Source organism: Serinus canaria, chromosome 2, assembly GCF_022539315.1.
Source record: "Serinus canaria isolate serCan28SL12 chromosome 2, serCan2020, whole genome shotgun sequence".
Lineage (NCBI taxonomy): Eukaryota > Metazoa > Chordata > Aves > Passeriformes > Fringillidae > Serinus > Serinus canaria.
Genome location: NC_066315.1, coordinates 2,387,608 through 2,412,291, shown reverse-complemented (window position 1 = coordinate 2,412,291; position 24,684 = coordinate 2,387,608). Strand labels below are relative to the sequence as shown.

Genomic DNA, 24,684 nt, shown 5'->3' with positions numbered 1-24,684 from the left:
CGCTGGCTGTCTGTCAGTCCGTTCTGCACGCTCCCTCAACTACAGGGAAGGGGAAAAAATCTACTTACAGAGACATGATGCTCCTCGTGGTGGCTTTCCCTCCTCCACCGACATTCCTGTGCCTCCAGTCCCTCCTCCTCGCCCTGGATGAAGCCCCAGCAGCTCGGTCCAGCCCGCTCCAGCGCTGGCCAAGGGAAGCTCCCTATTTAAGGCGCTCAGACCCCGCCTTTGCCGGCAGCCCCTGCCCGACCCCCACCGCCTGCCCGACCCTCCCCAAGCCTCGGGAGAAGCTGGGAAGGTGCTCCACAGACAGGCCAGGAGAGAGAATGGCACTGGTTTGAAATCCAAACAAGCCGCCGGGGCTGGTTTTAGGAACGCCGCCTGGAATTTTGCTTGTGTCGGTCGGGAGTAAATTAATAGCATCGGCTTGTGGCACTGGTGAGAGGTTTGGAAAGGCTGAGAGCGTGACTAATGGGGAACATGTGGAAAACGCATTCTGGCAAAAGCTGCTTGGCCGTTGGGGGTGAAAAAATAATTTAAAAAGAAATTTAAAAATAAATAAAATTAAAAAAAAAAAAAAAGGAGGGGAAGCTCGTTAGTGGGAAAACCCGCCCTGAAGGTCCTGCTCTGCTGCACTGCCAGGAAAAGCTGTCCCTGAAGGAGCTGGTTCCCCTCTCTCCAGGCTGGTGGAGGGAGCAGAGAGCAGGTGAAGGATGGGAAAGAGGCTTTGAGCACCTACAGAGACTTTTCTGGCTTCTTTGGAGCTGCAGGAAGGAATAGCAGGGATGGGGATGCACAGGAAGCCTGAGGCAGGTGATTCTCAAGAAGAAATCTCCACCCTGATGGTCCAAGGAGCACCTGCTCCATCCATGAGGAGCTCTGGCATTGCCATTCCAGCAGCACCAGGGCTCGGGCTGTCAGTGCTGTCAGCAGAATAAATAACATTTCTGCCTGTGCTCAGAGTGGAAATGGACAGCCAGGACAGAAATTCCAGCAAGGATCAGATCCCTGAGGGCAGAAAACGTGGGAAGATCTGTACTGGGGTTACAGGGGGTGTTGGAAACTGTGTGGGTTATTGGGAACTTTTATCCCTGGTGCTGACAAAGCAGGATATGCAGAGCTCTGAGTTCCCAAAAAGCCTGAATGGACCTGGAAGGGCAATTCCTGCTCACTGGAACTTGTTGCCTGGATGCTCTTGCAAGGAGCAGCATCTGCTGCATTTTCTTGCAGCTCCATTCCTTGAGGTTTCCTGTTACTGACTCATCACTCACTTATCATTACTGATAAGTTTATTCCCTGGTTGGGATTAGTCACCCAAGACAGGCAGGAAAAGCCCTGTCAGCTGAGTGAGGTGTAGGGATGAGCACACCTTGGTGGGAATTATGCCACGCCAGGAAAACCAGGGTTTGGGAGGCATTTTTGGGGAATAAACCTCTAAAAAAGTTCAATTGCCACAACCCTGGCTTCATGTTTCAACTTCAGCACGTGGCACAATGACAGCTTGCTCTCCCAAAGGACACAGGGAGGTTCCAGAGGAGAGCACCAGGGCTGGAGATCTCCAAACCCCTTCAGGGATGGACATCTCCAAACCCCCCCAAGGGTTGGAGATCTCCAAACCCTCCCTGGGCTGGAGATGTCCAAATCCCCCCAGGGATGGAGATCTCCAAACTGTCCAAGGGTTGGGGATCTCCAAACCCCTTCAGGGATGGACATCTCCAAACCCCTCCGAGGGTTGGAGATCTCCAAAACCCCCCCCCCAAAGGGCTGGAGATCTCTAAACTCCTCCAAGGGTTGGAGATTTCCAAACCTCCCAGGGATGGAGATGTCCAAATCCCCCCAGGGCTGGAGATCTCCAAACTCCTCCAGGGCTGAAGATCTCCAAATCTCCCCTCCAGAGCTGGACATCTCCAAATCCCACCAGGGCTGGAGATCTCCAAACTCTCCAAGGGCTGGAGATCTCCAAACCCCTCCAAGGGTTGGGGATCTCCAAACCCCTCCAAGGGTTGGAGATCTCCAAACCCTCCCAGGGCTGGAGATTTCCAAACTCCTCCAGAGCTGAGATCTTCAAACCCCCCCAAGGGCTGAAGATCTCCAAACATCCCCTCCAGGGCTGGAGATTTCCAAACTCTCCAAGGGTTGGGGATGTCCAAACTCCCCCAGGGCTGGAGATCCTGAGAGATCTCTCTCCCACGGAGAGAGTGAGAACATGCAGCAGGCTGAGGCCACATTATCCCTGCTTATTCCTGGGGTAGGGATTGGCCTCCAGCACGCTGGGGCAGTGACCTCCTTCCCCTCAAGGTCCTTCAGCTCTGGAGACAGCAGAAGGTCACCTCGTGGTGACTCCACAGGGACACTGGGTGCATCCCCCACAACCAGGGTCCCTCGTGCACATGTCCCTCCTAAAGCCACATGCTGTGACACCCACCAGAGCTCAGGGATGGCCACCAAGAGCTCGTTCCCACCCAAGTCAAAGTCCCACCTGCTGCTGCTGGTGCAGGGCCGAGCTGCAGGGAAGTGCTGTTGGTTATTTAAAAATAACCAGCTGAGAACAACTCCCAGGCTCAGCTCAGAGATAAAAGGCAGCTCAGCGTGGTCCCAGCCCCGTGGGTCAGGCAGATTTTCCAGGCCCTTTTCTTTCTAACCATGAGAGTTATTTATACACACAGCTCTCGTGGCTGGGGAAAGATTTCTGGGGCAGCTGTGCTCCAGGAAGGTCAGGCAACATCTGCTCCTGCTCCAGCCATCACTGACTGGCAGGGACTGAGGGCTTCCCATCACCAAACCAGCTCCCAGGCAAGGAGGCAGAGCCATAAAGTGTTCAGGGAAAAACCCACCCCAGCAGCATGCCCTGTCCTCAGTTCAATGCCTGGCCAGGAGAGATGGGAATAAAAGAGAGGAGACAGAGGAGAAAGGGTGTGATGGAGCTCTGGATAATTCTGGCTGCTGCTGGGAGTCACCTCTCCAAGGCACCTCTCCCTCAGGCACCGTTTGTGTTTCAGAGCAGTGATCTGTACAGATTTATTTAAATGTCCTGTGGAAATACAGAAGTGCTGTCACCAATGATCATGAGACCTGGTGTAACATCTCCTGCTGCACCAGGGAGGAGGAGAGACCATAATTACCCACTCTGAGCACAAGCCTACAAAGCTCTCTGCTGGATTGTGCTGACAGGTCATTTTCTTCTCTGATTTTCCTCTTTTGGATGTTCATTTTTAAACTAAGGGCAATGAAGGTGTGCATCTTTGGGCTGTTTTTAAAACAGGGCCCGCTGTGTTGAGACAGATGTGACAAAACTGCAATAAATAAAACCACCATCTTTTTACCTTATTGATTATTGTTGGATTTGAGCTTTTGAGATGATGGAATTTCCCATCTGAGAAGCAAAAATGTTTGAACACCACAAGCAAGAGCAAGATGTGAAGCAGCAGTTTTAGTTCTTACCTATTTCCTCTTGGATTAACTCTACTAGAAACTTTTTTCCCCTGACTATTGGAGGTGGGATGCAGGACTCATCCTCACCTTTGGAGGCTGTGGGTGCTGCCCACTTGGAAAGGGATTTGTGATGGAAAGTGTGGCAAAGGCAGTGCTGAGAAGGAATACTGGGATTTGGAGAATACTGTTTTTCTTTTGCATAGATAAAACATCCGTGGAATTTGTTATTATTCTTATTTGCCAGTAATTAGGTGGCAAAATAAGAATAATATGGGGGAAAAAGGGATCTGGGGAGGCACTCTGAGGTTTTATCCCCTTCAAGATGGGCTTCAGGGGTTGACACCCCTTCCTCAATGTGCCCTCCTTTCCTCCACCCCCTCCTGGGCTCTCAGAGCTGCTGTGCCAGGAGCACACAGGTGTGGGGGATCCATGGGTTTGGAAGAGGATTTGGGCTCATTTTTACCCAGTTTGGTTCCAGCCAGCCCTGAGAATTGGACATTTCTAGCAGCACGTGCCTGGCTGATGGGATGAGGTGAAGGGAGCCCTGTGGAGAATCCCAGAAGGGTTTGGGACCCTAAAGAGCCTCCAGTTCCACCCCCTGGCCATGGCTGGGGACACCTTCCACTGCAGCAGGCTCCTTGGGCCTGAGGTCCCAGCTGTGTCCCCCTGGAACATCTCCATTTGCATTTCCTGGTGGGAGAGAGGCCACAGCTCCCACAGGAGCCCCTTCTTCATGGCTGGAGTCTCCAGAGCCTTCAGCAACCCCAGGACCCAAGCTGTGTCCCCAAGGGCCCAGGCTGTGTCACCCGGAACCCAAGCTGTGTCCCCAGGAACCCAGGATGTGTCCCCCAGGAACCCAGGATGTGTCCCCCAGGACCCAAACTATGTCCCCAAGGAACCCAAGTTGCTAAGTTGTGTCCCCAAAAACTCAAAATGTGTCCCCAAGGACCCAAGCTGTGTCCCCAGGAACACAATCTGTACCCCCAGAAACCCAAACTGTGTGCCCAGGAATGCAAACTGTGTCCCCAGGAACCCAATCTGTGTCCCCAGGAACCCAGGCCGTGTCCCCAAGGGCCCAAGCTGTGTCCCCAAGGACCCAAGCTGTGTCCCCAAGGACCCAAGTTGTTAAGTTGTGTCCCCAGGAAGCCAAGCTGTGTCCCCAAGGACCAAGCGTGTCCCCAGGACCCAAGCGTGTCCGACCAAAGTGTCCCCAGGAACGCCAAGCTGTGTCCCAGGCCCAACGTGTCCCAGGACCCAAACTGTGTCCCCAGGAACACACAACTCTGTACCCCCAGGACAACGCCCAAGACCGTGTGTGCCCAGGAACGTGCCAAGACACGTGTCCCCAAGGACCCAAGCTGTGTCCCCAAGGACCCAAGCCGTGTCCCCAAGGACCCAAGCCGTGCCATTGCCCCGGTGACCTGGCTGGGCTGGGCCACATCTCCTGGGTGCTTTGGGACAGGCCAGCAGCTCCCAGCAAGGATGGGAGCCCCATCCTGGGATAGGGGTTGGGTGAGTGGGTGGAGGGGCCACACCTGGGGTCAGAAGGAGCCCATTTCCTCACGAAACAGAAACCCAACCAACAATTCCAGGGGTGGGGGGATCAGGGACAAGCCTGGCTGTCCCAGGAAGCTGTTCAGGAAACTGAGGCAGGGGTGAGCAGTGGGAATGGCCCTGGTGCTGCTCGACTCTGCCATGCCAGCCCAGGGCTCCCAGGCTCATTTTCAGTCCCACCAAACTCCCTGACTGAACAAAACCATCCCAGCTGTGCAAACTTCTTCCCTCCTTCACACCGAGCTTTGGGTGCTCTCCAAGATTTGGGGCTAATCAGGGCTTGCATCCCAAGAACTCAGCCAGAACCTTAACTCTCTTTAAAAAAAAACAATTTACAAGCAGCAGAAAAAGCTGTGCCAGGGTCTGCTGCTAAAATCTGCTCCTTCACAAAACTCTGCTCAGGCTTTTCAGGGCACTGGTGACACCAACCCCGATGCAAATGTGTCACTTGAAGGACAGAAAGGCAAAATCTCTACTTATTCACCATCAGCTTGATTTTTATCCTGCATCCAGCTCTGTTGGATGAACCCAAGAAGGTTTTGATGTGGAAAAGAATGATGTGGTTGGTCTCTGGCTCTTTGCAAGGATGAAACAGGGAAAATCTGGTCTTACACATTTTTCCAAAGCCCGTGGGGGTTTTGGCTGAATAATGCAAGAGTGTTTGAAAGCGAGGTGAGGGATGTTTTCCTTCATGCACTCTGAAAATGTAAACTCTGGCTCTGAGCTGCCATGACATTTGGACCACAGCTATGCCTCAGTTAGCACAAAGATAGGTCAGAAAATGGAATTTCTGTGAAGTTTGCATTGGTTTGTGCCTGGAGCCAGAAGCCTGTGCTGTTAGCAGAATAAATAACATTTCTGCTGCAAAACAGGAAAAGTTTCCTTCAGATATCGCTGGCTGATGACTGCAGAAAGGTAAAAGCACTTTGAAAATGACCTAAACCTTATCTGATTTGCTTAAATAACAACAAGATTTAAATTCTAAAGCACAAAAGCCCAGAGGAAATGTTTAAACCCAGGCTGGAGAGCAGAAGCAATTTATTCCTGCCCTTCCCAGCTGAACATTTCTCTGATGAACACATTCTTGAGATAAATTTCAGTGCTGAGAAAAAAAACACATTCATTTTTCCCAGGGGAGACCTGGAGTGTCAGAGGTGGTGAGATGACACTGAGGGGTGGCAAAAGGGACTTAGGTGGAGCCCTGGGACGTGGCTCAGCAAAGCCCTTTATAGCATTTTTTCCCCAGCATCTATTGCTGCTCCAAAGAAAACATCTGCCTCGATAGCCAGAGGTCAAATTGAGCCATTATTCCCTCCTCTATTTGCTTCCCTTTCCTGAAGTAGCTGGGGGAGCAGTGGGGATGAAAGGCCACCTCCAGCCCCACCCATCAGGGTCATCCCTGGAGCTGGAGCTGCCCCTGTTCCTCCTGGAATCCCATCCTGCCTCCCTGAGCTCTCATAACAGGAAGCAATAAAATTTCCACTCAGTGTTGCCAGCCCTGTGAAGCCAAGCCAGGCCTGACTTGCTCTAGACCTTCCTGAATTCGTACAAAAGAGTGAAAAAAAATTTTAAAAAATTCAATTAAAATCAGAGGAAATCCATCCCCGGGCTGTGCAAAAGTTCACAGCTCATCTCCTCCTCCCTCTGTTGTCCATGAGGACATTCCTCCATCCAGCAGTGCCTTAATGCAGGTGGGGGCAGTGGAAAAGGGTCAAGGGTGTATGGGAGAGGTTAGGGAATGCTGGAAAAAAAAAAAAAAAAAAAGGGAAACAGACACATTTTTGGCTGCTCCAGCAAGGTGTGGGGTTGGTGGTGTTGTTCCCAACACCTGTGGATGGGCAGAGATGGAGAGTTAGGAGGGAGCTTGGAAGAGCCCCAGGAAAAGGGGTCAGGAGAGGGTGAAAGCTCAGCCCAGCTCCTGAGCTGCATTCAGGAGCTGCTGGTGAGGCCCCTGACTGCTGCCAAGTGGTGAAAAGAACATTTTTCCTGATTTTTCAGGAGCATGAAAACCACATTCCCAGTGTCAGAGTGGGAAGAGGGAAGGGGATGGAAGCAGCAGCACCTTAGGGACAGCTTGGGCATAAAGACAGCAACCCTCAGAGTGGAGGTGGAGCAGTTCTGTCCTTGGTACCCACCCAAAGGAGGGCATGGAGGTGACAGAGCTGCTCCAGGGCCGGAGCCCCTCTGCTCTGGAGCCAGGCAGGGAGAGCTGGGAATGTTCCCCTGGAGAGGAGAAGGCTCCAGGGAGAGCTCAGGGCCTTGCCAGGGCCTGAAGGGGCTCCAGGAGAGCTGGAGAGGGACTGGGGACAAGGATGGAGGGACAGGAGCCAGGGAATGGCTCCCACTGCCAGAGGGCAGGGATGGATGGGAGAGTGGGAAGGAATTGTTCCCTGGGAGGGTGGGCAGGCCCTGGCACAGGGTGCCCAGAGCAGCTGGGGCTGCCCCTGGATCCCTGGCAGTGTCCAAGGCCAGGCTGGACAGGGCTTGGATCACCCTGGGACAGTGGGAGGTGTCCCTGCTCATGGCAGGGGTTGGAACAGGATGGGCTTTGAGGTGCCTTCCAACCCAAACCTTTCCATGATTCCATGGCTCTCTGAAAGCTCAACACCTCCTCCAGCTTTCCTCACCAATCTCCCCTGCAAACACCTGCAGCACTCACAGCTTTGGGGTGGTTTTGTGTGTGGAAAATGCTTTGCAATGTCACAGCCAGGCTGCTGACCCTGAGAGTTTGACTCTTCTTTTTTTTCCCCCAGAAGTTCCAGTGGAAAAAATGATGGTGTCACTTCTGTCACCACACACCTCATCCATGTCAGACACTGCATGACCTGCTCCCACCTAGCCAGGACAGCCATCAGAAATGGTCCAAAGTTATTTAATGTTTTTATCTTCTCTTGGATAACAAGTGACAGGACAAGAATAAATGGCTTCAAGTTTATGGCACCAGGGGAGGTTTAGATTGGGTATTAGGGAACAATTCCTCCCAGAAAGAGGTGTAAAACACTAGAACAGACTGCCCAGGGCAGTGGTAGAGTCACCATCACTGGAAGTGCTCAAAACTGTGGATGTGACACCTGGGAACATGGTTTGGGGGTGGTTATGATAGTGCTGGGTTGGCTGGTGATGATCTTAAACAATTCTATGATTCTAATTTTTTACAAATGCAAAAATATCTGTAATTTGCCAACCAAAAGAAACCTCTCAACTCTAACAGGGCCAGGAGCTTGCAGTGAGCAAGTGCTGCATCAATTTGTCCAGGAACAGGACCCACAGGAGCCAGCCCAGGTGTTTGCATCAGGTCCTGGTTTGTCTGCTCTGCCTGGTTCTCAGGATTGTCCCTCCCACTGCCCTGGCCAGAGCCTGGCACCACTGAGGACTGCCCTGTCCTACACCCTCCTTGGGGCAGAGCTCATGTCCTGCTGCTCTAAACACCCCTGACAACTCTGAGGTGGTTAAAGACCACCTGGGGCTCGTTTGGAGCAGCTGCTGGGCCTGAGAGCACCTTCAGGGTCCTGCTTTGCTGTGTCACCTTCTCAGGGTGCTGTCACACCCTGGGGCTCAGCCTGCTCTGCCAGCAATGGAATCACAGAATTCCACAATGGTTTGGGATGGAAGGGATCTCAAAGTCCATCTTTAAAGCCATGGGCAGGGACACCTTCCACTGTCCCAGGCTGCTCCAAGCCCTGCCCAGCCTGGCCTTGGGCACTGCCAGGAATCCAGGGGCAGTACCCTGTGCCAGGGCCTCCCCACCCTGCCAGGGAAGAATTTATTCCTAATATCCAATCTAAAGCTACCTTAAATCAATTTAAAGCCATTCCCCCTTGTCCTGTCCCTCCATCCCTTGTCCAACCCCCCCTCCAGCTCTCCTAGAGCCCCTTCAGCCACAAGAAAGGGCTGCAAGGTCACCTTGAATCCTTCTCTTCTCCAGGCTGAACAATCCCAATTCTCTCAGCCTTTCCCCACAGAAGAGGTTCTCCATCCCTCTGGCCTCTCAAACCCATCACCCACCACAAGGGTTCTGCTTGCAGGAGCTGAGGTGAAGCTCAGGCAGCAGGACTTGTGAGATAAGACAAAATTTTACCCCAACCATCATATCTGAAACACCAAACCTTTCTGCAGATTCCAGCATTCATGGCTGGGATATCTATTTTCTCTATTTCCCAATCTTTTGGCTTTGGAGAAGCCTCTGACTCGTCAGGTCAGACAGAGCCAAAACAGTGAGGCTGCTCCACGATCCAAGTGTTGTGCAAACAGGGACAAGGGCTGGGAACAGCTGTCAAACCCTTCTCTCCCCCATATAAACCCATCCCTGTGCCCTCCCCAATAAATCTGCTGCACACTCACCACCCCAAATCACCAAAACCTCCTCCTGAGCCCTGGACACCAGATTTTCTTCACAGTAACAAAATTTTTATGGTCAAGAAATTCAACACCAATTTTAAACCTATACTGAAGACAACAAGAAATTGCCCAGAGAGGCTTTGCCCTCTCCATCCATCCCTGGAGCTGTTCAGACCAAGCTGGATGGGGCTTGGAGCAACCTGGGACAGTGGAAGGTGTCCCTGGCAGGGGTCAGAATTAGGTGATCTTTAAGGTCTCTTCCAAGCCAAACCATTCTGGGATTCTATGGAGACAAGAAGGAAAATGCCAAAGCAGATCCAAGACACTCAGGTGTGACTTCGTGGCCCATTTCCCCATTACTAATTAGACCTAAATGGAATTAAAAGGGAAGGCAGAGACTGGAGCAGGAAAAATAAGGCAGCAAATGGGTTGGATGTGCTCTTGCCAGACTGTTCTGAGATAACAGACACAACAGAAAATAAGGAAAAAAGGAAACATCATTTCCACAAGTGCTTTCCTACCCTCCTGGCTGGGTTCCCAGCACGACCAGGGCAGGTTCCCACTCTGCTCACTGAGATATTTCATTACACAGATATCACCAGCTAATATTTAATAACCCTTAAGTAATTAGGTACAGACTCAATTACACAGCCAGGTTTGCATGCAAAGAGGAGGATGAGAGAGAAAAGCCCAGAGGAGAGCCCAGGGCTGGGAGAGCAGCACGGTACCTTCCAGAGCTGCAGGCTGGAGCATCGGCGAGGGCTGCAGGTCCTGATGTGAGAAGGGTCTGATCTGAGGGCTGGAACAGGGACAGGAACCTTCCTGGAACTGCTTACATAGGTGGCCCCCACCCGCTGACGTGCAGAGGTCAGCAGCTCCTGCCTCACATCTGGACAGCCCCAGGTCCCCCGTGCCAAGATGGGACACTGCCACAGTCACATTTCCTGGAAAAATCCCTTTGCCCAGGATTCTTCTCCTGGGAAGCTGAGAAGCCTCAGAGAAAAAGGAAAACTATAATTATCTGATTTGATTCTCCTGTGTTTTACTGCTTTGGAATGTGTTTGGAGATTGTTCACCCCCAGGTGATTGTTCCATTGCATTCTGCTGGGAGTTGTTTTCACTCTTTGGCCAGTCAGGGCCAGGCTGGGTCAGACTCTGGAGAGAGTCAGGAGTTTTCATTATTATCTTTTTAGCCTTCTGTCTGTATCCTTGCTGTATTCTTTATTATAGTATTCTTTAATATAATATAGTATCATAAAATAATAAATTAGCCTTTAATAAAATATAGTATAATAAAATGATAAATCAGCCTTTAATATAATATAGTATAATAAAATGATAAATGAGCCTTCTGAGAACATGGGGTCAGATCCATCATTCCTTCCTGCCACGGGCACCCCACCAATACAATACCACACCATGTGTCTGGTCATCCCCAAAGCCTGCAGGGGGTTGGATCAGGGTCCCTCTCCCCCCTCAGGAGTGGGGCAGTGCCATGGGGAAGGTGTTCCCAGGCTGGCATCCAGGTGGGAATGGAGCCAGTGCCAGCTGGCCCTGGGCCACGCTGCTGCTCAGGGCAAAGGCTGACCCTGAATCTGCACTGCTGGAGTCCTTTGGGCACCCAGGGGGCTCCAGCAGCTCCTTCTCCACCCCCTCACCACAATGGCCATGAGCCACACCTGCCTGTTGGCCAAAGCCTGCACCAGCAGCACCAAACTCTGCACCAGCACCACAAAAATCTACACTACACCACCAAACCTGCACTGTCACCACTAAACTTATACCAGCACCACCAACCCTACACCATAGCACCAAACCCTGTACCAGCAGCACCAAACCCTGCACCAGGAGCACCAAACCCTGCACCAGCAGCACCAAACCCTGCACCAGGAGCACCAAACCCTGCACCAGGAGCACCAAATCCCTGCACCAGCAGCACCAAACCCTGCACCAGGAGCACCAAACCCTGCACCAGGAGCACCAAACCCTGCACCAGCACCACAAAAATCTACACTACACCACCAAACCTACACTGTCACCACTAAACTTATACCAGCACCACAAACCCTACACCATAGCACAAAACCCTACACCAGCCCCACAAAATCTACACCACACCACCAAACCTACACCAGCAGCACCAAATCCTACAGCAACACCACCAAACCTACACCAGCACCATGAAAAACAACCCAACACCCCCAACCCTGCACCTACACCACCAATCCCTAGCCCACCTTCACCAGACCCTGGAGCATTCCCCAAACTCGTGGTGTGCCCAGGCTGGGACCATAATCCCAAGGGTTTGCTGTGATCCCACCACGCTCCAGGCCAAGGCAGATGATCCCAGTCTTGCTCCCTGCCCTGTCCTACCAAAGGATGGACCAAGCTGGTTGGATAAGGATAAAAGGAGCCAGGAGATGTGGGCTGCAGCCAGGTGTCCTCAGGGGATTATTATGGGATGGCACCTTCCTCCCTGCCCAGACAGGATCCATTGCATGACCCCACTGCAGGAGCACATAATCCCTTCCAGCCTCAGTCCTTCATGTGCAGGTCATGGAATCACAGAACCCTGGAAGTGTTGTGGTTGGAAGGGACCTCTGGAGATCAGCCAGCCCAAGCCCCCTGCCCAGGCAAGGTCACAGAATCACAGAATGATGAGGTTGGAAGAGACCTCCAAGATCATCGAGTCCAACCCATGCCCCAACACCTCAACCAGACCATAGCACCAAGTGCCATCTCCAGTCTCTGTTTTGCTCCAGGTCACCTGAAGCAGGTGGCACAGGAACTCATCCAGGTGGGTCTGGGGTGTTCCCAGAGAGGGAAACTCCACACCCTCCCTGGGCAGCTGTTCCAGAGCTCTGCCACCATGGGAAGAAGCTTTTCCTCATGTTGAGGTGGAACTCGCTGTGGTTTTGTTCATGGCCATTGCCCCTCGTCCTGTCCTGGGGAGGTCCCCAGTCCTGGGGGGGACAGCACCCCTCAGTGCCCCTGGGGCAGCCACAGCAGGCCGTGCCCCACTCCAGCACACACTCTGCTTCCCAGCAGGGGGAATGAGCAGCAATAAAAAGCTGGAGAGAAGAAAGGATGATGTGGAATCCAGCTGTGAAAACAGAGATTCAATCCCTCTGGGCCCGCGACCTCCCTTGGCCGGCGCGCGGGAACAGACGCGCCAACACCGACTCCTCTCTGCATCAATTCCTCTCCTGACCTCCATCCAGCTGGGAACTTTTCATGAATGAGCACGGTGGGGAGGAAGGGAAGGCAGGAAGGTGGAGGAGGAGGAAGAGGAGGAGGAGGAGAGCCCTTCCATTACAGAGGGGAAGCTGCAGCTCGTGAGCCAGCAATGTGCAGCGCTCAGGGCTGATCCACAGCCTGAGACGAGGGGAGAGGAGGGCTCTGCCTTTGTTTTCAGGTCAGCCCTGATACAGAGATCTTCCCAAGGGAGCACCAGGCCTGTGGGTGCAGGTAGGAATGTGCCCCCTGTGGAGAGAGTGACCAAATTATCCTTTGTCTCCTAAAAAAGGAAAAAAAGCCAGAAGTTTCTCTCCTCGATTAGGTATAAAAACACCTCACAGGGCCCTGGGGACTTCACCTCAGACTTAAGGATGGCCAATGGGACAGAAGCTAAAAGGTCCTGCCCAAGCAATTCAGCAGAAAAAGAAGAGAACAAAGGAACTAATGGCTTTTGTGAGGTGTTTTACCAGGAGCAAGAGCCTCTTGCCCCTGGCTGGGTTTTTCTCTGTAAAGAGTTTTGTTATTTTGCCTTTTATTAAACCTTTTCCGTTTCCAGCACTGCCACAGAAGCCAGCCTGCTGATTTTATGCCATCTGAGGTGGCTGAGCTCTCTTGGGTGTGATATAAATCTCCAAGAGCTTATGAGACCTGGCTTGAGGAGACCCCAAAATCAGGTGCAGGTTTTGCTAGAGAAAAGAACAGCTCAGGTGAGCCCTGCCCTGCTCACCCCAAACCCTCCACCACCCCTGGGAAGAGGGGAGCTGCTGCTGCCAGGACAGGAACCCCTGGTGAATTTGTCTGGTTCCCAGGCAGGGATGCCTGAAGCTCCACTGTGAGGCTGGGATGGGACACAGAGGATGTTGCAGTCATGGTTTAATTCACAGTAATACTGAAATCCCTCCATGACGTGCAGTGAGCCCCTTCCCAGGCTCCCAGTCTGCTGCTCACATTTCTTCCACCCTTTCTGCCAGCCCAGGGCTGGTTCAGCCTCCTCTGCTAAGCTTAAAGAGGCAATCAGCACAGAAAATGCTGTGGAAAGGGGGTATTTAAGGAAAAAAAAACCTGATTCTCCTTCACTTAGTGATAAATAGAGCTTAAAAAATGTCAAGTCAGAGTCTCTGACCTCCAGGCAGCTTTTGGGACATGTCTCAGTTGTTGCTCAGCTGAGGTCCATCCTCTTTGCTGTGCACCCAGCCCACCACATTTCCTTATTCCAGGAAACCCCCTGAGAATTTTCTGGAGTGAAAAGCTGCAATCACTGACCCTGGCCATCACCAGAAGCTGAAGTTGTGGGAGGCTCTTCTTGAAAATTCAGTCTTTCCATCCCTGGTTCTTTCCCTCCCTTCCTCTCCAAGTCATCCTCCCTTCAGCCTCCAGACAGAAACAATTAAGAAACCACACCACCATCTGTGATTTTAAAAAACTTGAAGAAACAACTTAACATTGCTCCAAACCCCCAAATCATGTCCTGCTGGGGGGCCTGGAGCCAGAGGAGCAGCCCCACACCTGACTGGTGGCACCTGACTCCCTGAGCTGTGATAAATACTGAGCCTCTGAGCTTCCTTGTGTCATTTCAAAGCAGATTGCATCCATTATAATCTTTTTTCCTGGCTGCTTTTTTTGGTCCCTACTGACCTCAAAGCCTTGGAGCCTCCACTTGAGTCCTCTGGAGCTCATGTCAGTGCTGCTTGGCCAGCTCTGTGCTGCCTCTGGGGTGACTGCAGGCAGAAATGAGCAGGAGATCCCTGTTCCATGCCCTTTATTCCCTATTCCACCCCTGTGGAATCCCAGAGGGGCTTGGCTCCAGTGGTGGAGTGCTTGCTCAGCCTGTGTGAGGCAATGGGATTGGTGCCTGCATTCTCCTCCTGGGAGCCAGATGATCTTTAATGTCCCTTCCAACCCACACCATTGGAGTCTGTGATTTCCCCCTCTCCCAAGGAGAATGAGGGAAGTCTTGGTTTTGTCCTCCCTTGAGCTGTGAGGGTCCTGCAGACCAGGACTGACAGCACCAGACTCAGCCCTGGGGTGGAGGGTGGCCCAGATATGACGAGGGAAGGGACTTGCCTGGTGGGGGACAACATCCAAGCCAAGCCCAGGATGTCCCACAGAAGGTTTCTCCCATGGCATTGTCACCCTGTCCCATGTGGGACCTGATCCCAGCCCTCCTGCATGGATGTGCCCCTTCTGCCATGACAAAATTCAATATTATCACCCTGCCATGACCCAGACCCAGCTTTGTGTCCTTTCCCCCTTTTCTGGGGCTGCTGGCCCCAAAAGTGAGCAGGCCTTCTCCTGGCACACCTCAGCAGATCCAGCCCTTGTCCTGCTGCTGCCCAGTCAGAGCTCCTCACTCCACCCTTCCCAAAAATCCCGCTGACCAAGTGGGATTTCTCCTTTGGCCGAAGCCCTTCTCTTCTGCTCTCCATCTCATTGCCAAGAATTTCCAAAACCTGGCGGGAAATTAGAGAACCAGCAAACCCTGCCCTGCCTTGGAGCTCATTTCCTGCCAGCCATCCTCTGTCAGGCACTGGGAGCAAAATATTTCAGGCCTTTCCAGGCACTAAATCACCCTGTTGGGCTGGTAATGGGGGCAGCTGAACTACACCTAGTTCCACCTATTGAAATGAGGGCAGCAGCCTCCATCCCACAGGAACTGACCCCTCTGCTGCAGCTGGAAGTGCTGATGACATCCATTTCCAGAGGTGTTGGTGGAGCCCCTGCAGAGCCTGGGGTGGAGGGCTGCAGGCTGCAGGGAATGGAGATGGCATGTGGGGTGTCCAGCCCAAAGGAGAAGCCAAAAGCTTCATGGAAAAGGAGAAATGAACAAGCTTCATGGAGAAGAAATGAATACAGCTTCAAAGCCTGAAGAAGGAGCATCTTTGCAGAACACAAACCCACAAATTTATTACCTTTATGAAAAACCCTCCCCAAACCTGCCACAGGCCCTCTGATTCCACTCCTGCAATCCCATCCACTTCCCAGGGATTACATGGATATGATGAAATTCAGCCACAGTGGCCTGGCTGAATTAGCCCTACCAGACTAATCATTAAGGGAAATTAAGGTTGGAAATGAGCTCAAAGATCATCAAGTCCAACCATCAAACCATGTCCCCAGGTGCCACATCAACGTGTATTTGAACATTTCCAGGGATGGTGACTCCACCACTGCCCTGGGCAGCCCCTTCCAATGCCTGACCAACCTTTCAGGGAAGAAATTTTCCCTAATATCCAATCAGCACCTCACCTGGTACAACTTGAGGCCATTCCCTCTGCTCCTGTCCCTGTTCCCTGGGAGCACAGCCCGACCCCCCCAGCTGTCCCCTCCTGGCAGGAGCTGTGCAGAGCCACAGGGTCCCCCCTGAGCCTCCTTTGCTCCAGGCTGAGCCCCTTCCCAGCTCCCTCAGCTTCTCCTGGTGCTCCAGACCCTCAATGTCCTTCTTGTCATGAGGAGCCCACACATGAGCACAGAATTCAAGGTGTCCCAGCAGTGCCAGCACAGGGGGACAATCCCTGCCCTGGCTCAAGCCAGGTGTCAGCTGCTTGGTCAGAATGCTCTGCACACCAGCCTATTCCAGCCACAGAACCAGAGGAAATCCAAACTGGAAGGGATTTCAAGGACCAACCCTCTCCAGTCACCACTGAAGTTCTACATTCAAAAACACCTGATGTGGTCACTGGGCTTCACAGGACTGAGAAACGGGGCCACCACGGGGGTCACCATGGGCTCCTCCTGCAGCTCTCAGCAAAGTCTGCCCAGCACACAAGTCCCAGCCCCAGCCCCATCCTGGCCACCCCAAGAAGTCATTGCTGCCCACCAGCTCTCCCTGCCCAGATTTCTGTCCAGCTCCCACTTTTGCAATTTTGGGTGCTTCCCCTTGTGGTTTGGGAGATGACCAATTTCACCCTGCCCATCCACACAATTCCCTGTTAAACTAGGAACAAGAAGGGGATTTGGGAACATTCAGTCTCTCTGCTGTGCAGTGGAAGGGGCTGGGTGAAATCTGCTTTCCTGGGCAGGCCTGTTTTTGAACAGCAATTACTGGCAGGGAAGACCAAATCCTGCATTCCTCAGTGAAGGAATCTGGATGATGTCACCTCCTGCCCAGTGGCAGGAGCATTCCTGCCCGAGTCCTCTCCTCCAGGCAGCCCCTGCCTTTCCTCCAAATATTTGTTTTGGCTGGTTTTTGGGAAGCTTGGAATAACAGCAGGATGGACTCTCCTACTGTAAGGTTTGTCCCTGAGCAGCACGTTCACAGGGCCATGGGTTAACAGAGGCTCACATGTGTCAGCCAAAATTTTACTGCCAGTAGCAGAAGTGGGGGATTTGTTGGTTTTGTGTCTTTTTTTTTTTTTCCCCTCCTCCTTTACAGTCTGTGTGGTTCAGTGCAGGCTGAGAGATATCAGAAATCTCTTAAAATAGAAGGTTCTCTGCCTCGCTAAAACACTTTGAACCAAATTCCTTGAATTTTCTTGTGTGTGTGACTAGACTAGAGGCACGTAGATGTGCTTGTTATGCTGGGCCCTTCCTTGCCTCCTTCCTTGTCAGGATCCACCCAGCAGGACACATCTACTGAGGTGCCCAATGCCGGCCAGGACCTTTCCTAAACAGCTGGCCTGGAATAAAGTGCCCTTTTGCCTGGCAGGAGAGTCCCAGTGGATGTTTCTGGGATAAGGGTTGCAGGGTATGGAGCAACTGTGGGGTGATGCAGAGGCAGGACCTCATGCCATGGTCTCCTCAAAAGGATAAAACCTCTGTGGCATCCTCCAAGACTGGTTTTAGGGCACTGGGGTGGGATTTCATTATCTAAATTTGGGTAGTCATCCCTCCTTGGAGCTGGGCACAGATTTCCCAGAGGAGCTGTGGCTGCTTCATCCCTGGAAGTGTCCAGGGCCAGGTTGGATGGGGCTTGGAGCAGCCTGGGACAGTGGAAGGTGTCCCTGCCCCTGGCCCTTCCAGCCCAAACCATTCTGGGATTCTGTGACATCCAGGGGCTGTCTGGGACTCATCTCAGTTTCCAGCTCTTCCCTCCACTCCTCTGGATGTCACCACCTGCTCTGAGGAACCAGGAGACCCAAAGCACACCCTGCCCAAGGTGTGGCATCCCCCTGCAGCTCCTTCCTGCTGCTTCACATTTTACACTGCCCTAAGGGTTCCCCACCCCACAGCAAGGTGCTGCTCACACCCCATGGATCACCCCCTGCTCCTCAGCACCTGGAGAAGGGATGGTGGACATGACTGGAGGGATCAGGAGCTGATTTTAAAGTAGGTCTCTGATGGCAGGTGGCTAAATTCTTTCCCTATGCTCCAAGGTGCATTGCTGGCCCCTGAAAAAGTTTCCTGCTCTCAGACTAATTCTGCAGGACTAATGGGAGAGGGATAATCCAGTGGAAAATGAAGAGCAGGAGGTTGTTTCTCGTGAGGTGCTCATGATGTTCAATCACTCCAAATCCAACAGATGATGTTGGGGTCTCACCAAGACACTGATTTCACTAAAACTTCAGCTGGGACACCGAGATCCTACAAAGACTTGGGGAGGGGAGTGATGGGATAGAAATGAGCTGCGGTTCCAACACCAGCACGAGGTGTTGCCCCACATCTGAGTTATAAAAAATTACCACATTTAAGCAACTGCTTTTTTTCCCCAAGCTGAAACCTCTTACATCTGCTGATCATCTTGTTCTGTCAGGCTGTGAGCAGGGACAGGAGCCCAAGGCACCACCACAATCTGTCCCTTTCAGTGCCAGATGTGACCTTCACTGGCCCAACCTGGAGGGATCCCACCCTGCTGATGGCTGAAATCATCTCTCCTTCCCCATGGGGACTGCAGCAGCAGCCCCTCAGAGCCAGACATTTCACAGCCCCAGCCCTGACTCAGCCCCTCTGCAATTAGCACAGGACTTTTCATCAGCTCTCTGTTGTTTTTCAGCCCTGGTGATAAAAGGCTTCAGCGAACATTTCCAGCCGTACACAAACTGCAGCCTGCCAACATAAACACCATAAAAACACTCCCAATAAATCAGAGCTCACCCTCACTAGGACTATTCCAGTTCTCTGGAATGGCTAAAAAAGTGCTGTGGGCTGCCAGGAGGCTCTGCAGCCACGGGATCCTGGAGGGAGGGAGACAAACAGGGAGAAGGATTGAGAGGAAGCTGGAGCTGAGCTTCCTCCTCATCCTCCCACCCCGGGATCTCCGGCAGAGCTCTGCTCCTGGAGGAATAAATAAAGGAGCTCCACGCCCACACGTGTCCTGGCCAGCACACAAAACCTCGGGTGTTTGCCCTTAGACTCTGAATTTCTTGCAGAAAGCTGAACCTGGGAGTTGGCCACATGCCTCTCCTGTTTTCCAGGGTATCCCTCTGTGCTGTGACCCCCAGGGGTAAGGTCACCCCACACAGCAGCTTCAGGAGCCCCCTCAGCACTCGAGGATGGGCACAGGAGATCAAACCCTGCATTTGCCACTGGAGTTCTCCCGGATCTCCAGGCAAAAACAGCCTTGGCCAAACCCTCCAGCAGCCCCAAGAGCCCGGCAGGGTCTGGAGCAGCCCCCAGGCAGGGTCCAGCCCCACTCTGCTCATTTTGCCGTGGGTCCCACCCACAGAAAGACCAGCCCCAGGTCACCCCCCAGGCTGGGGCCGCAGGAGAGGGCACACAAGTCCTCCCTTCTCCCAAAATCCCAGAGACACACAGTCCCTCTCCTGGCCTTCCCAGCTGAGCTCCTCACCTCTCCACTCACACCAGGATGCCAGGCAGGTCTCCATGCCCCAGGCAGGGATGTCTCATGCTCCACCAGCCCAGTTCTGCCCAGCACACGCCTCCTCCATCCTCTGCAAACCTCTGGCTCCATCCAAGCAGGCGCTGAAGCTGCGGCTGATCTCACCCTGGAAAATGCTTTGTCCGGGGATTCTGCGAGCCTGACAGCGACCACCTCCCACCAAGGCCAGCCAAGCATGCAGCAAAGCCCCGTGGGAGGCAGCCTTGCTCTGGATGCCCTCGGAGGAGAGGCTGCGGGAGCGGCGAGCGGCTCCTCCCGAGCGCTGCTCCGGCAGCTGCAGCATCCTTGGAGCCATCAGCTCTCCCCAGAGCCACGGCAGAACTAATGGGCTGTGGCATCTGGAAGGACCCTAAACACCTCCCCAGACCAGCCCAGGGGCTCTGGGCACCAAGGTCAGCACAGGGTCCTGGCCCTGGTGGTGTCCCCTGTCCTGGGGAATCTCCCAGAGAAGCCACGCTATCAAACGAGGTTGTGTCTACAGGAGGGATTGCTTTGCAATGCCCCTGGCATCATCTTTTCCCTCTCTTTCTCCTCCCCTCCTCTTCTCCTGTTGTATTTGCAGGGATTCCCGTGGCAGGGAGGAATGATGGATCTGAAGGTTAATTTATTATTTTATAGTATTGTATTATATTAAAGAATGCTAAACTATACTATACTAAAGAATACAGACAGGATACTTACAGAAGGCTAAAAAGATAATAATGAAAACTCCTGACTCTCTCCAGAACCCTGACAGCTTGGCCCTGTTTGGCCAAAGAGTGAAAACAACTCCCAGCAGAATGCACTGGAACAATCACCTGTGGGTGAACAATCTCCAAACACATTCCAAAGCAGTAAAACACAGGAGAAGCAAATGAGATAAGAATTGTTTTCCTTTTTCTCTAAGACTTCTCAGGAGAAAAATCCCGAGCAAAAGAATTTTTCAGAGAATGTGAATGCCACATCCTCCAGCCCCGCTTTTTATCATCAGCCTGATCTGCTCTGAGTGAAGCCGGCGCTGGCTCCCACCTTCCCCGGGGCACAGGAGGTGCAGGGAGGGAGCAAAGTGATGCTCCCGAGCCCCGGGGCAGCGGCAGTGCCGGCACAGGCCACCGGGTCACTGAGACATCGTCTGATGATGCTCTGGAGAGCGGCTCCTCCCCGGGGACACGGGCAGGGCGAGGAAAGGAAAGGAGGACATTCATTTCTGAGCCAACCTGGTTAACTGCTTCTGTCTGGCAGCACAGAGGAAAGGGCTGGGCAGAGCCCCGAGCAAAGCCATTGTCAGTGGCAGAAAAAAAAATAAAAAAATAAATAAAGGATGATAAAAACGTGCCTGGAGGAATTTAGCTCGGGTTCATGTTTGAACCGGGTGTTCTCTGGGGGCTGGCACTAGCAGGGAACAGGATTTGGGGTCGTGGCATGGATTAACCCTGCCTCGATCCAGAGGAGGGATGGAAGCAGCCAAAGGTGCTCAGGGCTGGGCTGGAAGTGATGCCTCCCCCAGTGCGTGACGAGCCCATTTCAGGGCTGTTTTCCCGTGATTTTGCCCATTTCCATCCCACTGCTGGTGCCAGCAGGGGCTTGCTGCCACCCTGGCAGGTTTAAAAGGGTGTGAAAAGGGGTGAAAAATAACAACACAAAGCAGAAATGCAGCCTCAGAACTGCTGCCAACCTTCCTCAGTCCTTGCTTTGCCCAAATGGACCTGATCTCTGGGGAAATGGGGATTCTGGGTGTAAACCCCTCAGAAAATAGGGTCCTGTGGCTGGTGCCACCCTGCCACCCCCCTGTGATGGTGACAGGGCCCAGCTGGTGGTGGCACCTCCCAGGGATAAGGCTGTGGAGTGTCATTAATGATCAGGGTGATGGGACCAAGTTTGGGGGGATGGGGAAGCAGTGCTGCTCTGTGTTGCTCACAGACATCCCAAAAATACTCCATGGAAGGACAGGATGCAGCCAGAAGAATTTCAAGTGGATAGGAAATAAAATTCTCCCTGACAAACATTGGTACGGGGAGCTGGTGACATCTGCACCTCCTGAGGGACCTCCAGCCTCTGCTGGCCTGTGATTGCACAAGTCACCCTCAGATCCTCACCTTGCTCAGCATTTCCACACCTCCACACCCACTGGAGCCAGGAAAAGTTGGCATCCACCCCCAGAGGAATGGAGAAGGAGCAAAAAATCAAACGGCACAAGAAAGAGAGTGTGCAGCTCTTGGAGGAGCAATTCTGGCCTGCTCGAGGGCTTGGCTTGTCCTTATAAAGTCACTTCATGTCAGAGCCCAGGACATCCCTCTGGCTGCCCTGGGGGACTCCAGACCCTGGCAGGGGGCTCAGAGACCTTGCCACGGAGTCAAACACACCTGAGCCTTGGATTTTAGCCCATGGAAACAATTCCCAACTTTGTGTGAGGAGTTACAAGCCACAAGGGTAGAATTGAGTAGAATGACAGTGAATTTGTCACAGGGTGAAAAAGTAGAATTTTGGGGATTTAGAATGGGGGTTCAAGAGGCAAGATGGAGGAATCTGGGTGTGTCCTGTCCTTCCTCTCCTTCTTCTTGTCCTCCATCTTCTGCTGTGATGGTGGCACTTCTGGATTGGTTTAGAGACAGACTGTCTAACACAGGTGATAGGGATTGGGAAATTATTGTAAATAAAGAACACGTAGGTTTAGTATAAAAAGATAACTCTGCCCTGAAGGTGGGCAGTGTGCCACAACCTGACCTGCCAGACAGACTCAGCAGGGCAGAGAAAGAATGTAATGTAGCAGATAAGAGAAAATAAACAGCCTTGAAAAGCAGAACCAAGGAATCTCAACTTCTTGCAGGGCTGGGGAAAAAAGACTTTCTGATACCTCAGGAGCCGTGTCAGCCACAGAAACCTGAGAACTGCATTCCTCAGGGACAGCTCAGGGTGGGACATGGGATCCTCACCTTCTGAGGGAGCAGCCAGAGAAACAGTGGCACAACCCACAGCAGCAAAAAATGGGAGAGGCAGGGAGATAAACAAAATGCTCCAGCAAAGTTTGTTCTCATGTGCCTTAATTAATTTATAGCATGGGGCTCCTCCTTTTCTATCCATGTTCTCTGTCTTCTACTGCTACAGCCCCAGGCTGCAACGTGCAGAAAGCCCACAAAAACTCCTTTATTTTCCCTTCTCCTGGCAGCAAGGAGCAGAAACCACGTGGATTTCATGGTTGCTCATCAATCTCCAAGGGACAGAGCAGGTCAAAGGGAGCTGGGCAGCCTTAAATCTGACCCTTGGGATGCTGGGGTGAGCACTGGGTGGAGGAACTCCAGCCAGGCCATAAATAAGAGGAGAAGAGAGTTCTCCCCAGCCCTGGGATCATTCAGGAATATGGTGCACACCATATTGCTGGGGAAGGAGGGGTTTCCTTGTGACAGGCACACACACAAAAATAAAACCTGATATTTTGGTCTTGGACAAGATCCAAGGATTGTCTGGGAAATGGCTCTCCCAGCTTGCAGGAGGAGCAGGAGGAGCAGATTCCCCATCTGCCTCATGGCTCTGTTCCTGTTCCCATTGTCTGGAGCTGGGATTTCCTCCCCCTGCCTCCCTAAGGAAGTTTGGACAGAGGGCAGGTTGCCCTCCTGTGGCATTTGGGAGAAAGGAGAAGGTGCCTGTGGCCTTCCAGGATTTAAGGGTCTGTTTCCCATTTGGGGGGTCATGGAATATTTGCTCTCCTCCCACCAGGAGAGGACACAGCTCTCTGCCATCAAGCAGAGCTTAAATAAATTCATTCAGCCCAGCTCCTGTGCTTGGGATGGAAGGGAAGGGTTTTTTGGGATGGGAGGAGATGGGGAGAGGAATGCCCTCCTCTCCCAGGCCACCTCATGAACAAGGGGGGGGGGGGGTCAGAAGCTCCTTCCAGCCCCCTCCTCCAGGAAATTCTTTGGACAAACACTGGTGGCAACTAAACCTGCAGAGATCTGGAGGTAGAAGGGACAGAGCTCAGGGTCATCCACCAGCCATGGGGAAGATCTTTAGAATTTTGAAGGATGGGACAATTAAAAGCTGTGGAACTTCAACAGCATCTCCACATGAGGTTCATCTCAGGAGCTTGAGGTGGGGATGAAGGATCCAAGTTGGAGCTCCCAGCCCAGAGGAGCATCCTGGGTGTTTGGTAGCCAAAGGAGAGTTTTCTCTCAAGGAAGGTTGGCCAAGAAGATGAGGCCACCCGAGAGCAGGTTCAGCTCCCACTGGTGGTGATGCTGCCAAGCCAGGCAGGCTCCACCTGCCTCAGTTTCCCCAGGAGGGAACACAGCCTTTGCAAGGTGTTTGGGATGTGAAGATGAAAAGGGTGCTCACGGCCTTGGATCTTATTTTAAAAACAAGCCAAAAGCACCTTACAGAGAAGATAAACTCATCATGGATTAGAGACACCAGCTGCAGATCCACATCTGCTGGGATGAGCCCTCATGGCTGCTGCTCTCCAGCTGTGCCTGGCCTCACAGCCCAGCCCAGCATGCAGGAGCAGGGGGATCCAAGTTGGTGATCCCCAAGCCAGGAGGATGCAGATCCCAAATTTTGCAGAAACCTCAGGAATGGAACACAGGCTCAGCAGCAAAACCAGAATCTGGTGTTCCTCCTTCCAGCTTGGGTGGTCTGAGATAAGAGGAGGTTTGGGATGGGGACTGGCCAGGAGGTCCCAGAGCACAGAGGGGTTTCACAGAATCCCAGAATGGTTTGGGGTGGAAGAAACCTTAAGGATCACCTCATTGCACCCCTGCCATGGCAGGGACACCTTCCACTGTCCCAGGGTGCTCCAAGCCCTGCCCAGCCTGGCCTTGGGCACTGCCAGAGATCCAGGGGCAGCCACAGCTGCTCTGGGAAGCTGTGCCAGCGCCTTCCCACCCTCAGAGGGAAGAATTCTTTCCTTTTTCCGTGAGGAAAAAGCTGAACCAAGTTTGTTTAATCCCAAACTGCCCGGACACGGATCTGCGCTGCCCTGCGTGCCGGGGGATGATTCGCGCCAGCAAAGCGTGCACAAACCGATGCCAAATAGGGATGTTGAGGCTCTCACCCCGGCAGGAAAGGCACCACAGGAACAGTCAGTCTCAGCAAACGCATTTCCCACCCCAATAATTGGGAAAGGGCGGAAAATGAAGAGCGGGGTGGGAGCAGAGCGGGGCTGCAGCTCAGGGAGGGGATCTGCGCCGAGCTACGAACCACCGGCAACACCAGGAGGAGCAGGAGGGAGAACAGAACAAAACAAAACAAAAAACAAAACAAGCACGAAAGTAACATACGGAGAAGCTCTGGGCTCAGTCCTTCCCAAAATTGTCCCATCCTGGCCAGCGGTGGGTGCCTGGATCCCGTCCGGTGCCGCTCCCAGCGCCGCTCCCCTC

General features: G+C 52.8%; 1 protein-coding gene across 3 annotated transcripts in view; it reads right to left on the bottom strand.

Annotated features, from left to right (window-relative positions):
• GJC2 (gap junction protein gamma 2) overlaps positions 1-24,684 on the bottom strand; it is a 30,745-nt gene extending 6,061 nt beyond the window's left edge. Inside the window, exon 1 of one of the 3 annotated variants that reach the window (XM_018909120.3) lies at positions 24,586-24,684. The gene's annotated coding sequence lies outside the window, so the exon portion shown is untranslated. Of the gene's footprint in view, positions 1-68; positions 216-14,196; positions 14,293-24,585 lie in introns of those variants that run through there. The other 2 variants (XM_018909123.3, XM_018909122.3) reach the window with 2 other exon arrangements.